General features: G+C 38.3%; 1 long non-coding RNA gene across 2 annotated transcripts in view; it reads left to right on the top strand.

Moving 5' to 3' along the window:
- The window catches only part of LOC139176389 (uncharacterized), a 230,332-nt gene that overhangs the window by 40,908 nt on the left and 176,157 nt on the right, over positions 1–13,267 (top strand). The window lies entirely within an intron of this gene.

Genomic DNA, 13,267 nt, shown 5'->3' with positions numbered 1-13,267 from the left:
GAATCTGCCTGCAATTCAGGAGACCTTAGTTGGGAAGATCCCCTGGAAGAGGGCATGGCAACCCACTCCAGTATTCTTGCCTGGAGAATGCCATGGACAGAGGAACCTGACAGGCTACAGTCCATGGGGTTACAGAGAGTCAGACAAGCACACAGCACACACACACAAGAATGGTTTATGTAAATGGGAAAACATCTGACATTCATGGATCAGAAAATTTCATATTGTAAAGATGGTAATACTCCCAAAATTGATCTACAAATTCAATACAATCTTTATCAAAACCCCAATTGTTTTTTTTTTTAACAAACTCGTCCTAAAATTCATTCAAGGGACCTAGAATAGTCAAATCAATCTTGAAAAAGAGGAACAAAGTTGAAAAATCCACACATCCTATTTTAAAGCTTACTACAAAGCTACATTAATCTAAACAGTTTGTAGTGGCATAAGGACAAACATATAGATAAATGGAATAGAATTGAAATCCCATATATTATTCTGACAGGAAAAGGCAGGGGTAGGGGACACGAAGCAAAACCTAAATTTCTATCTTGAAAGAAATAATTCTATACATTATCTGTCTATCATGCCACGATTTTTTTTTCATGATTCTCTATGGAATCATTTGGAATGAGTATAATCAATGAGAATAAATATTTTCCATTTGGCAATTGAATAATTTTGTTGCTGCAAAGAAAATAATCAGTATTTCTATTCTTCACAACATTATTCCCTACCCACCTCATTCACCCCTGGCCCCATGGTCAGTCACCTGGTGAACTCTCTGGAAAGGATGAGCATTGGCTGATTTAAATACACACTGAGGTATAAACTTTGCCAACAAAGGTCCATCTAGTCAAGGCTATGGTTTTTCCAATAGTCATGTATGGATGTGAGAGTTGGACTGTGAAGAAAGCTGAGTGCCGAAGAATTGATGCTTTTGAACTGTGGTGTTGGAGGAGACTCTTGAGAGTCCCTTGGACTGTAAGGAGATCCACCCAGTCCGTTCTAAAGGAGATCAGTGCTGGGTGTTCTTTGGAAGGAATGATGCTAAAGCTGAAACTCTAGGACTTTGGCCACCTCATGCGAAGAATTGACTCATTGGGAAAGACTGAACCTGGGAGGGATTGGGGGCGGGAGGAGAAGGGGACGACAGAGGATGAGATGGCTGGATGGCATCACTGACTCGATGGACGTGAGTTTGAGTGAACTCTGGGAGTTGGTGATGGACAGGGAGGCCTGGCGTGCTGCAATTCATGTGGTCGCAAAGAGTTGGACACGACTGAGCGACTGAACTGAACTGAGGTATAAAGTATTCATATCCCAAATTTGCTTGAAGCTTACAAGTCCTTGGAGGTTTAGTGAGCCAGAGTATCCTACAAGAAATGCTGCAGCCTTGAAGTCTGCAGACAGACCCAGGCAAATCACCATGATATCTAGGACTAGAATTTAGAGCATTTCAGGTGATTTGGTAAGAGAAATTACCTAAACTCCATTAAAGTTAGTATAAAGTAGCAAGTGTTATAAAAACTGTGTTTTGAACCAGAACCAGAGGTTAATATTTTAGGAGAGTTGGGAGGATTTTAGAAAGAAGTGAGGGACATTCTAAGGTATCAACTTTGAGAATGTATTAATAAAGGAAAAATGTTCTTTTTAAGAAATTAAAAGTAGGAAAATGAGGTAGATTTCTCTTGTTTCAGAAGGGGCAGTAAGGGGACAAAACAAAACCAATAATTAATCTTACAATATATGAGACTGAAGGAAATTAAAGTAAAATGAATACGAGTGACTTGAGTTTGTTTTGAAATAGAGACCCCATTTAATAATGAGGCAACTGCCCAGACTGAAGTGAAATGTTTTGGGAGGGATGAAGAAAAGTTTATAAAGGCCAAATTTATTGAGCTCTTAAAATATGATCATGTTGGAGTGATTTTCAGAAGTTGTGATTATTAAAACTACTTACTATTTCTCTTCATTTTTACCCTGCCAAATACTAGCAGTTAGAGAGCACACAAGTTAAAGCTATTGTAACAGAGTTGATAGAATCTGTAAAACTTCATTAATCCCCCCAAAAACACACTGAATCTACAAAAATCAATTCTGCCTACCTCTCAAACATTACTTTCATCTTGAAGTGTCTGTAAACAGTGTCTGTAAACTCTATATATAATAGAGTTGTAATGAAAATAAAAACTGTTAAGTTCAATTGTTCTGAAGATACTGTGATATTCATCTCCAATAAGAAAATATTTCCCATCAGTGCCCCTCCTTCCACCCAGCATTCTAGCAAATACAGATGATATGTGCTACATGGCTAGAAAATCATAATCTAAATACCTAAACATAATTCTTAAAAAAAAAAACCCAAGCCAGAAATATTTCTTCCTCTAAATTAAAAATAAAGCAGATGAACTTAAAGAGAATATACAAACTTGGTGGTAAGAGTTGGGGAAAGAAAGATGGAAAGTCAGGACAGAGGCACAGTACTGCTGTAAATACACTGATGGACTAACAATTAAAAATTTAAATGGCAGTATATTTAGTGCAATTGCCTGCATATTTTTACAGGAGAAGGTTAATCTAAAATGACACCAGTCCTGAAAATGTTAACTGTTACACTCAATAGCAGGGACATACAGTGGTCCGTGGCTACCTAAGGGGAGAAGTTGGTAAATCACTTTCTCCAATTCATGTACTTTCCAGAAAGACCAGCTCTTTGGTGTCTTTGGCTGGCCTGCATTAGGAAGGCTTCCCCTCCCATGGAAGGTTTTGTTAACCTAGCTAGCAGCAGGTCCTGATTGGTCATGGGAGAATCTGGGCTAAATGGTATACATTTCCGATGATGTAAAAGTAAATTAGAGAACAGGGCAAGTTATTACACCAGAGAACGTGGGGCAATGGGGAATAATAAAAATCAGGCTACTCTAATTTCCTTTGAACAACTAAATATATACAGGTCATTATTTCCTGTAATCCGCAGGCCTCCCAGTGCAAGTCCTGGCCCTGCCTTAAAGCCTCCGAGACAAAAACAACAAAACGCAGCATGGAGAGAAATGAAAAAGGCTGTAATGCTATTTAAAGAATGGATTAAGTACAGTTTTCAGACGCTGAATTTCTTCTCCTATTGGAATGTTAGATTAGACAACCAAGAAGGAAAACTCACCTTGCTTGAAAAATTCAGATGTTTCCCTAGTAATTTCCATTTATATTCCCTGAGGTCTATTCCTATACATCACTGATGTGACTGAGCCACATTTAAACTTTTCTTTGCCAAGGCTAGATCATAAAGGGAATCACAGTTTCTTCTTGATTGGGGTTTAGGCTATACTTAACATTATTTTTCTGGAGACTAAGCTTAGTTCTTAATTTCAAGCCTATGCCAAAATTGGTCTATTTTCTCAGGACACACACCATGCCACTTTTATAGGAATGAGGGAGTCTCTTTCTCAGTCTTAGGTAGGTCTACACATCCCTGCCAATATAGGAGGCCTCCAAGGCAACCAGAAGAGGCTACTATAGACTCTTGGCCTCCTATGTATTGGTAAGAGAATGACTGAGAAAGATGAAGCCTTTACCAGTGCTTCTGTTTGTAGGGACCATTTATATCCAAACTTCCTGCGAGGTTTATTAAGTATGTTGATTTGGGGGCATCTAATCGATGGACGTGAGTTTGAGTGAACTCCAGGAGTTGGTGACGGACAAGGAGGCCTGGTGTGCTGCAATTCATGGGGTCACAAAGAGTCGGACACGACTGAGCGACTGAACTGAACTGAATCAAACCTGCTGAGGAGGTGGAAGCTAGGAACCATTTAAGGTAAGGCCCCCAGGTAGTTCTTAATATAAATACTAAAGTTTGAAACCCACTCACTGCCAGTGATTCTTTACATTTTCATAAAACTTATACAAAGGAACTGCTATTAACCTTCTCTATCATAGTTGTATCTGGAGACAACTACAATCAAATTCATCATGGCTATGCCAAGTTTTTATACTATAATATCGTGGAGAATAGCATTTTTTCCCCATGCTACTAAATTCTTGTTTCTACTAAGTCAGCTTCTAATAGAATCTTACTGCATTTTCACATGTCCTTATTGTTTTTACCCATGGAACAAAGAATAATCCATGAAGTTTCCTAATGTGGAGATTCTTGGCTCCCAGGCAACTAGACTAGGACAGAGGGGATACTGAATGATGGTAGAGAGTTCTCACTCTGGCCTGCAGACACCAGAATTTCACCTGGTCCCAGTTAGTCTATCTGGAAAGATTGGAGAATATGTGGTGATAGCAAAGGTTGAGTTGAGAACCTAGGAAGCTAGCAGTGTTCATCTAGGAGTTCAGCTTGAATGAAGGGGGGGCAGTAAGTGAAAAGGGCAAATGGAGTAGCCTAGCCAAGAGAAGAAAAGATCCAGTCATCTAATGTCCAGTATAGTCCTTTATGCAAGGTTTTGCTTTCTGTCATGTTAGTTACCCAGTTTGAAAATATTAAATGGGAAATTTCAGAAATAACCCACTCGTAGGTTTTAAATTGTATGATTTTCTGAGTAGCATGATGAACTCCTTAGCCCTCCTGTTCTGTCCACTCAGGAGGTGAATCATCCCTTTTTCTAACATATTCTGCATTAGTCACTTAGTAGACATTCCGTTATCAGGTCAACCTCTGTGAAATCACAGGGACTGTGTTCAAGTTACCATTATTTTACCTAATATTGGTCTCAGAGTGCAAAGTCATGGTGCTGGCAACAAGGATATGCCAATGAGAAGCCTTAAAATGTTTCCTTGAAGTGAAAGGTGAAAGTTCTTGACCTAATAAAGAAAGAAAAAGAATGATATGCTGATGTTGCTAAGATCTGTGGAATGAACAGATTTTCTATTCATGAACTTATGAGGAGGGAAAAATAAATTTGTACTAGTGTTACTGTTGCACCTCAAAATGAAAGAGCTATGGCCATACGGTGAGTTAATTGCTTAGTTGAAATGGAAAAGGCACTAAATTTGTACAAGAATGTATTTTGAGAGACATCACATTCACATAACTTTTATTACAGTATGTTTTAATAAAATGTTTTATTATTAGTTATGGTTAATCTCTTACTGGGTCTAATTCATAAATTAACTATATCATAAGGATGTATATATAGGAAAAAACATAGTATAAATAAGATTTGGTGCTATCCGTGAACTCGTGACATAAGAGTTACAGGTTTGATCCCTAGGTCGGGAAGATTCCCTGGAGAAGGGCATGGCTACCCACTCCAGTATTCCTGCCTGGAAAATTCCCTGGAGAAAAGAGTCTGGTGGGCTATAGCTATAGTCCACGGGGTTGCAAAGAGTTGGACTTGACTGAAGTGACTTAGCATGCACTGCATGCATGTGGTTTCAGGAATCCAATGGAGGTGTTGGAATATAAAGGGGTGCTGCTGCTGCTGCTAAGTCACTTCAGTTGTGTCCGACTCTGTGCGACCCCATAGACGGCAGCCCACCAGGCTCCCCCGTCCCTGGGATTCTCCAGGCAAGAACACTGGAGTGGGTTGCCATTTCCTTCTCCAATGCATGAAAGGGAAAAGTGAAAGGGAAGTCGCTCAGTCGTGTCCGACCCTCAGCAACCCCATGGACTGCAGCCTTCCAGGCTCCTACATTCATGGGATTTTCCAATGCAAGAGTACTGGAGTGGGGTGCCATATGTCTAAACATGAATTTCTTTACTATCAAGCATTTAGATAAATACATAATGTGTCTCGTTTTACCTGGAATAGTTCTGGCTTAGGCCTCTTGTCCCAGTTCAATCAGTTGTTCCATTTTCACTCTGAAAGGTGTTCAGTTTGCATAAAAATGGTATATATGTGTGGCAATATCTAATCCTCCCATTACCTTTGCTGGTCTCAAAAGGAGGACATATATTCATATTAGATTACCATCCCTTTAGAGTTTTAGGTTTTAGCATTACATAGCCTCAGAGCAAGTTTTAGTGAGATAAAAGAAATCATGGGTCCATTTTTAATAGATGTTGAGTGAAGGGTAGAATCTAAGATACTGGTGTTATGAAGAAGATTGAACATAAGTTAGTGTCTGATTCTACTGAAGACTCCATTACTTCTGAGAGTTATTTTTTTTTTTTTCTAAAAATGTTGTCTTCATAATTCAGAGCACATAAAATGGAATTCTCCAGGCAAGAATACTGGAGTGGGTTGCCATTCCCTTCTCCAAGGAATCTTCCCAACCCAGGGATCAAAACTGTATCTCCCACACTGCAGATTCTTTACCATCTGAGCCACATGGCTCACATAAAATTTAGAAATTTTCTTTTTATCAAACCATTAAATATACTTATTTTTCTAACTTTTCTTGATTATTAATAATACTGAATATTAAATAATAACATTTTAAAACCTCACTTTTACTCTGATTTATCTAGTATTAATATTTCTAGTAACATTTTCTAACTTTTCTCTCCTTACCATCTTTGGTAATAGCCTAAATATTATTAAAGACATAGTAGAGAAAAAAGTCCTTTCCAGAAGATGGAATTATTCTAAAAATCACAGAAAATTGGACATTATTGTTTAAAGAAAGATATGGGTTCTATTAGATGTAAGAGGCATAGAAGTTAAGCAAAATAGAGGGCTAATATTTAGCATTTTGAAATCAGGTGGTGGGTGGGAGAACAGAACTCATAGAACTGAGTTCTGCTGTCACTACCAGAAAGTCTCTCTGAGAAAATAAACATATACACCCCCACCAAACAGAAAAGTGAGAGCAGGATATTTTTCCCTCTCTTAATTTGCCATTTGTTTCTAAAAAATAATCCACCCCCAGATAGATCAGTTGGAATTCATTTTGTCTACATCCTGGACAGCACGTAGGGAGACAAAAAAAAAAAAAACAAAAACGCCTGGGATCTGAAAGAGGAATGTGGTAGGGCATGGGAATTGCAATGTCGTGGTGGTCACCAGAGCATATTTTGGCTTGTGTTAAAACAAGCAAGCACCGTTGGGCCTTTGGAATAGAAGCAAATTAGTCCCGCTATCAGGCTACCTATCAGAAGCTGGCTGCCTGAGAAAAGCTGTGTGGGTCTGGAGCTGCAGCCCAAGGCGCTGGCAGGCCCTCTGTCAGCCCTGCCTGCCTTCTGACTTGCAGCACTGTTCAGCGACCTCTGGCCCTATCCGGTGTACTGTTACAGTTCATTTCAATAATTAAACAGTTCGGGGATGGCCAGACTTTTATGTTGTCAAGAGAAAATCAGGGCAGTGGCTTTTTCTTAATACTGAAATCAGGAGTGTTTGGGTTTAATTATATTAGCTAGGGCCTGTTCATTAATTTTCCCAATCATAGGAAGACATGTTCGCAGAAAGATTGGCAATGGGTTAAAGTGGTTATTAAGGCAGGGCATTTCAAAGGAGAGGGATCCGAACTCTGACAAAATCAGATGTCTGAAATTTCAATCAAACTCCCTGGGCTCTGATGGCAGCTTTACTCATTGAAATAAGACAGCTTCTCTCCCATCTGGAATCCCAAGTCTCTCAGCGCACTGGACTCAGTCATTGGATGCCAGCCCCAAATATGCTGAGTTCTCAATGCCAGAAATATAAATGGCTCCATTCAAACTCCCAAGTCATCGGTTCATGGTACCACTTTGGAAAAGTCTCTTACATCCTCACTTACTATTACTCACTGAAGCTTTCCCACATCCCCATGTCAAGAAAGAAAAAAAAAAAAAAAAAAAAAGGCAATATAATGTGCTTTAGTGAAACCAGCAAATTTACCATTTTTGCTACTTTAGCAGAAGTGTTAATACTTCAACTTTTTGTTGGGGATGTCTTGGAAATTTTGCTTATTTTTTTCTCTCTGGAGAGTTTAATGTGTACCTTTATGCCCCCTTTCATTATTGGCCTGGCCTTCTTCCCAGCGCTTCCCTGCTGACTCCAGACCTATCTTGGTTATTTTGCCGCGGTAGCTGGCTCCTGGTCATTCAGACATGTTTGTGGCTTATAAGTGTATCAAATTAGATGCTACAGTTTCCTAGGTCTCCTCCCTATGCTCTGAGAAAATTTGTGTTGCTCACAAATCTTCACTTGCCTCCCTATACTTTTTTTTTTTTCATCATCTAGTTCCTTTATGAGCTTGAGAAATGCCCCAGCTTGCCTCTATTCACAATGAAAATGGGCAAATTATAATAAATTCAAAGGTGTCCTACTAACCCTTTTTAATCCTTGAGGATACAGTTCATCAATGAATAGCTTTGGTGTTAAAGCTTGCAGTCAGTTGTGTTGATTATACGAAGGCTCTAGAGAATGAAGTGATGGCTATAATAACCCTATGTTTCTTTTGTGACTAGCTGAGAATTCCTATAGCGATAACCATTAGGATCTGTGCAATATTTCTCATATTTAGTTCTGCAGGGTTTTATTTTAGTTTGGCTCTAACTCCTATAGGCTCTTGAGAGCTATGCAACAGAGTGTTAAGAATATGGATTTTGGAGCTAGATAACCTAGGCTCAAATCCTAATCTTGTTTTTATCTGTGAGACTCTGGGCAAGTTACTTAAGGTCTATCACCATTTTCTCATCTGTGAAATGGCCTTTATAATAGCATCTATTTTACAGCATTGTTGAAATTATTAAATAATACATTTATAGAACTGAGTCTGTCAGAAGGTGGTGCATTTCAGTTCTTAGCACCAGAAGCCTAAATCTATTAGGGCACCTAAGATTCTGACTTGTAAATTTCATTTATATGCCTTTGTTCCTTTGTAAACTTGAGTTCTTTTCATGGTTGTGTCCTTAGTGTAGCAACACAGTGCCCTGTGCAAAGTCACTGAACACTGTCAGATGGATGGACAGATGGAAATATGGACAACTAGCATTGGGGTTGGTCCTAAGCCATCATTTTAAGGAATGAGGGGTGTCTCTAAAGATATCTTCTTTCTATCATTTTCTTTATCTGTTCAGATCGTGCTGCCTTTCCAAGCTTGGACACACTCCAAGCCTTGTTTCTCCTCCACTTTCCTATCAGTTTTCCTCCCTTTAGTCTTTTTAAGTGACTGATTATCTAGTTTGATCAGTAAGTGAAAGGAGCTTTATGTGCCATGACTTAAGATAGCTTGTATATTTTATCAGATAGATTTTTTTTTCTCACTGCTTCATTCCAAGGAAGTGACTAATATGGGAATTTCAATAAGGCTGTTAGAAAAAGTATTTTTGTAGGACGTTTTTGGACTTTTAAAAATCATACCCTATAAATATCTGCCTTCTTTACCTGGGGCTAATGCTGACACTGAACAGTGCTTTGTTCCAATATAGGAATGGCTAATAAATTCATATTGGATGAAAAAGTAGGGGGTGGATATTGAAAGACAGAGGCCACCAAGAAGCCCCTGTGGCATAAGCTGAATTATAGTTTAGCAAGAGGTTTAACACGTGTAGTTTAGCGTCCCCCCCAAACCCCAAGGGAAGTGAGGCTGGAGTGTCAACATGAAATATTCAAGCCTCATATTTTCCAGGTGTACACAAGCCAAATCTTGCAACGATATTGGCGATGTCTCAGCGTTGCAAAATAATGGAGATATTTTCAATTGAATGATTCTCTGGCTTTTTAAAGAATATCTTTTATTTCTACTTGTTCTTTCAAACTTAATATTTCAACACTGGTGAAAGGTCAAAGTGGAACTCAGACAAGTGTCATACATGTTGCTGTGGCAACAAGTGTAAAAGCTAGATATATAATGCATGAAGCAAGAGTTGAAAAAAACTTTGAAATTTAATATTTACACTATTGAGGCATTTATTAGCCAGGTTGGGAATATGCCATTATCAGTTTTCCAAATGCCTGAATAATGGTTACAAAAATGTTGAGCACACTGTTGGGAGGGGCCTCAAACTACAAGGGGAAGTACAAACTGCTGGTATCACCTTTTCATTATAAGCTATATCCACTCTGTGGATGCCCTGAAAAGAAGTTTGTAAAAGAAGATGCAGAGGGGAAAAGGGCAGGGTGTCTTGAGTTCACTCACGGTGAAAGGGTAAGGACGGAAGGGGACCAGTATAAGAGGTGAAAATGGAGCAGTCAGAGAGGAGAGGGGAAGACTGATGAATTTAATCCTACAGACACAAGGGAGAGAAGTAATGATCCCTGAAAGTATTACCTGCAGAAAGATCAAACAGTGTGAAAAATGAGGAACAGAGAGAAGATATATTTATTTTTTACCTAATACATTCTGATCAGAGTTGACCCTGTTCTATCACACAGTTAATCCTCTAATGTAGATTCTTTTGGTCCTCAATTCATAAAATAATAAGTTGGGGCTCATTGAAGTAAAGTTACATGATTCATGTCAGTGCTAAATAAAATCTTAGATTCTAAGACTCCAATTCATATTGTCTGGTCACATCTAAAATTTTTTTTTTAATTTGTGCACTTTTCCCTGGACTTTCTGCCTCAGGGAGGGCCTATAATTTGTTCCTTAACTTCCTAGGTAAAGGTGGAAACTCTAGAGTGAGTAGCATGATATGGTGAAGAGAAAGCTGTTATGGGAGTGATGGGTCCCTTGGTTCTAGTACAAGTTTTGTTGCTAACTAGCCATGTCCTTTTAACCAATTGTCTAGGTTTCTTTCCTCCTCATCTGTGACATGGGGGGCTAGGAACTCTGTGTTGTCTTAAGGTAGCTCTGGTTTCAATAATCTGTGGTTCAATTAAGTTAAATGGAAGTGAACATAACTAGACAAGGGCTGGGCTTCTAAAAATAGTACATTAGGGTACTCCTTAGCAAGTCAATGTTGTTAAGGTCATTTAAAAAATACTTCAAATTTAAATTCCATTTAGAATAGCATGTTAGTAGATGCAAAATAAATTACATGAGAATACTGAACAAATATGAAATTCAAAAGACAGATATTTCAAAACTTTTTGGAAAGCACTTGAAGGGAAGAAAGAAGGGAAGTCGGTAGGAGAAAGGTTGATTCAAATATTTCCCCCCTTTGGGGAAACAGCTGCACCACCAATGTTCTCTCCTCATTCCAGAATCGTGTACTTATTTCAGAGTATGGAACCACTTGTAGAATTTTTTCCCTATGCTTAACAGTTTAAGCAAGTAGATTATAACCCTCACTAGGTCATCCCGTATTCTTTGTTTATTTTATAATTTTCTCTAAGCACCTTAAATATTGATTAATCTTTCTATTCCATTCGGAGACAACTAAACTAAATTAATACAAGTTATAATCTTACTCTGGCTAATCATCAGACCTTAAATCTCTAATATATTTAAACATTTCTAAGCTATTTTCTATATAACAAGACCTCTTTAGATCTTTTATGCGTAAGAGTGGTATGAATAAATAGATTAAATTATAACTACATTATGAAATTTCATTTTCACACAGTCTTATGAATGGGATAAAGCAGATTTATTATTTTCAGTTATAGATGATAAATCTGAAGCACATAGAGGTTAACACACTTGCCTGAGTTTCTTCAGTTTATTAGTGGAAAGATGAGTCTAGAACCCAGGTACTGTAATACCTATTCACACTTTACTCCCTTGATGATGGCCTGCTTAATACTCTGTTTTACACTCTAGTCTTGGGGACACCATAAAACAGAAACATCAGACATTGGAGAAATAGAATAGAAGACAGAAAATAGGATGAAAACAGCTTGCTCTGGTGCCAATGTGAACCACCACTTAGGAGCTCTTTGGCTTTGGGCAAACTTACTCAACTTCTCTGAACTTTTTCTTCATTTGTAGAATGTGATGATTACACATAACTTGAAAGGCTGTTGCCAGAAAGAAGTAAAGATTATCTCTTTGAATATAATTTTAATAATACTTTTATTATTAATAAAAATGTTGAATCTAATTTAATAATTTTACACTTAATATACATGACCTATAGTACTGTAACTGTAAAGCCAAATCTTTACTTATCCTTGTTTCTGTCATATAATAGAACATATATAATTTAAGTAATTCCAAGTTTCTTCACTTTTAGTTTTAATATAATTTGTTTTTTGTAATTAGGTGTATAACATGGTCATATTATCAGAAGGAAAACAAACATTTTAAAATAAATATGGTCTTTTTATTCCTAGATCTTTCACTTCTCCTTGTGCCTGCAGAAAATAGCACACTTCTTTGATCAATGGTTCATTTTTCTACTTAGAGTATAATTGCTTTACAACGTTGTGTTAGTTGTACAATGAAGTGAATCAGCAATGAGTATGCATAAATCTCCTGCCTCTAAAGTCACCCTCCCAAACCTCATTCCTCCAGGTCATTACAGAACACCAAGGAGCTGAGCTCCCTGTGCTATATAGCAGCTTCCCACTAGCTGCCTATTTTACCCACTGTAGTGTATAATGTCAGTGCTGCTCTCTCAATTTGTCCCACCCTCTCCTTCCCCTGCTGCTGTGCCCACAAGTCCATTCTCTTATGTCTGCATCTCTATCCCTGCCCTGCAAATAGGTTCATCAGTAATTTTTCTGAATCCCATACATGTGTGTGTGTGTGTGTGTGTGTGTGCGTGCACGCATCACTCAGTCATGCCCGACTCTTGTAACCTCATAGACTGTAGCCTGCCAGGCTCCTCTGTCCATGGGATTCTCCAGGCAAGGATACTGGAGTGGATTGCCATTTCCTGCTCCAGGGGATCTTCCCGACCCAGGAATCGAACCCAGGTCTCCTGCATTGCAGGCAGACTCTGTACCAACTGAGATACGAGCGAAGCCCATTCCATATATATACATTAATATATGATATTTGTCTTTCTCTTTCTGACTTACTTCACTCTGTATGACATACTCTAGATTCATTAAAAATCTGTAAACAATAATTGCTGGAGAGAATGTGGAGAAAATGGAACCCTCTTATATGGTTGGTGGGAATATAAATTGATACAATCAGTATGGAGAACAGTATGGAGGTTGCTTAAAAAATTAAAAATAGGACTACCATTTGACCCAACAATTCCACTACTGGGCATATACCTTGAGAAAATCATCATTCAAAAAGACACATGTACCTCAGTGTTTATTGCAGCACAATTTACAATAGATAGGACACACAGGCAACCTAAATGCTCATCAACAGATGAATGGATAAGAAAGATATAGTACCTATATACAATGGAATATTACTCAGCCATAAAAAGGAATAAAACTGGGTCATTTGTAGTGATGTGGATGAACCTAGAGTCTGTGATCAGTGGTTTTTGAAGTGTGGTCCCCAACCAACAGAATCAGCACCACCTGGGAACTTGAAAGAAAAGATGAAG

This window comes from Bos indicus, chromosome 2 (genome assembly GCF_029378745.1).
Source record: "Bos indicus isolate NIAB-ARS_2022 breed Sahiwal x Tharparkar chromosome 2, NIAB-ARS_B.indTharparkar_mat_pri_1.0, whole genome shotgun sequence".
NCBI classification, from domain to species: domain Eukaryota; kingdom Metazoa; phylum Chordata; class Mammalia; order Artiodactyla; family Bovidae; genus Bos; species Bos indicus.
This window is presented reverse-complemented; position numbering and strand designations above follow the sequence as displayed.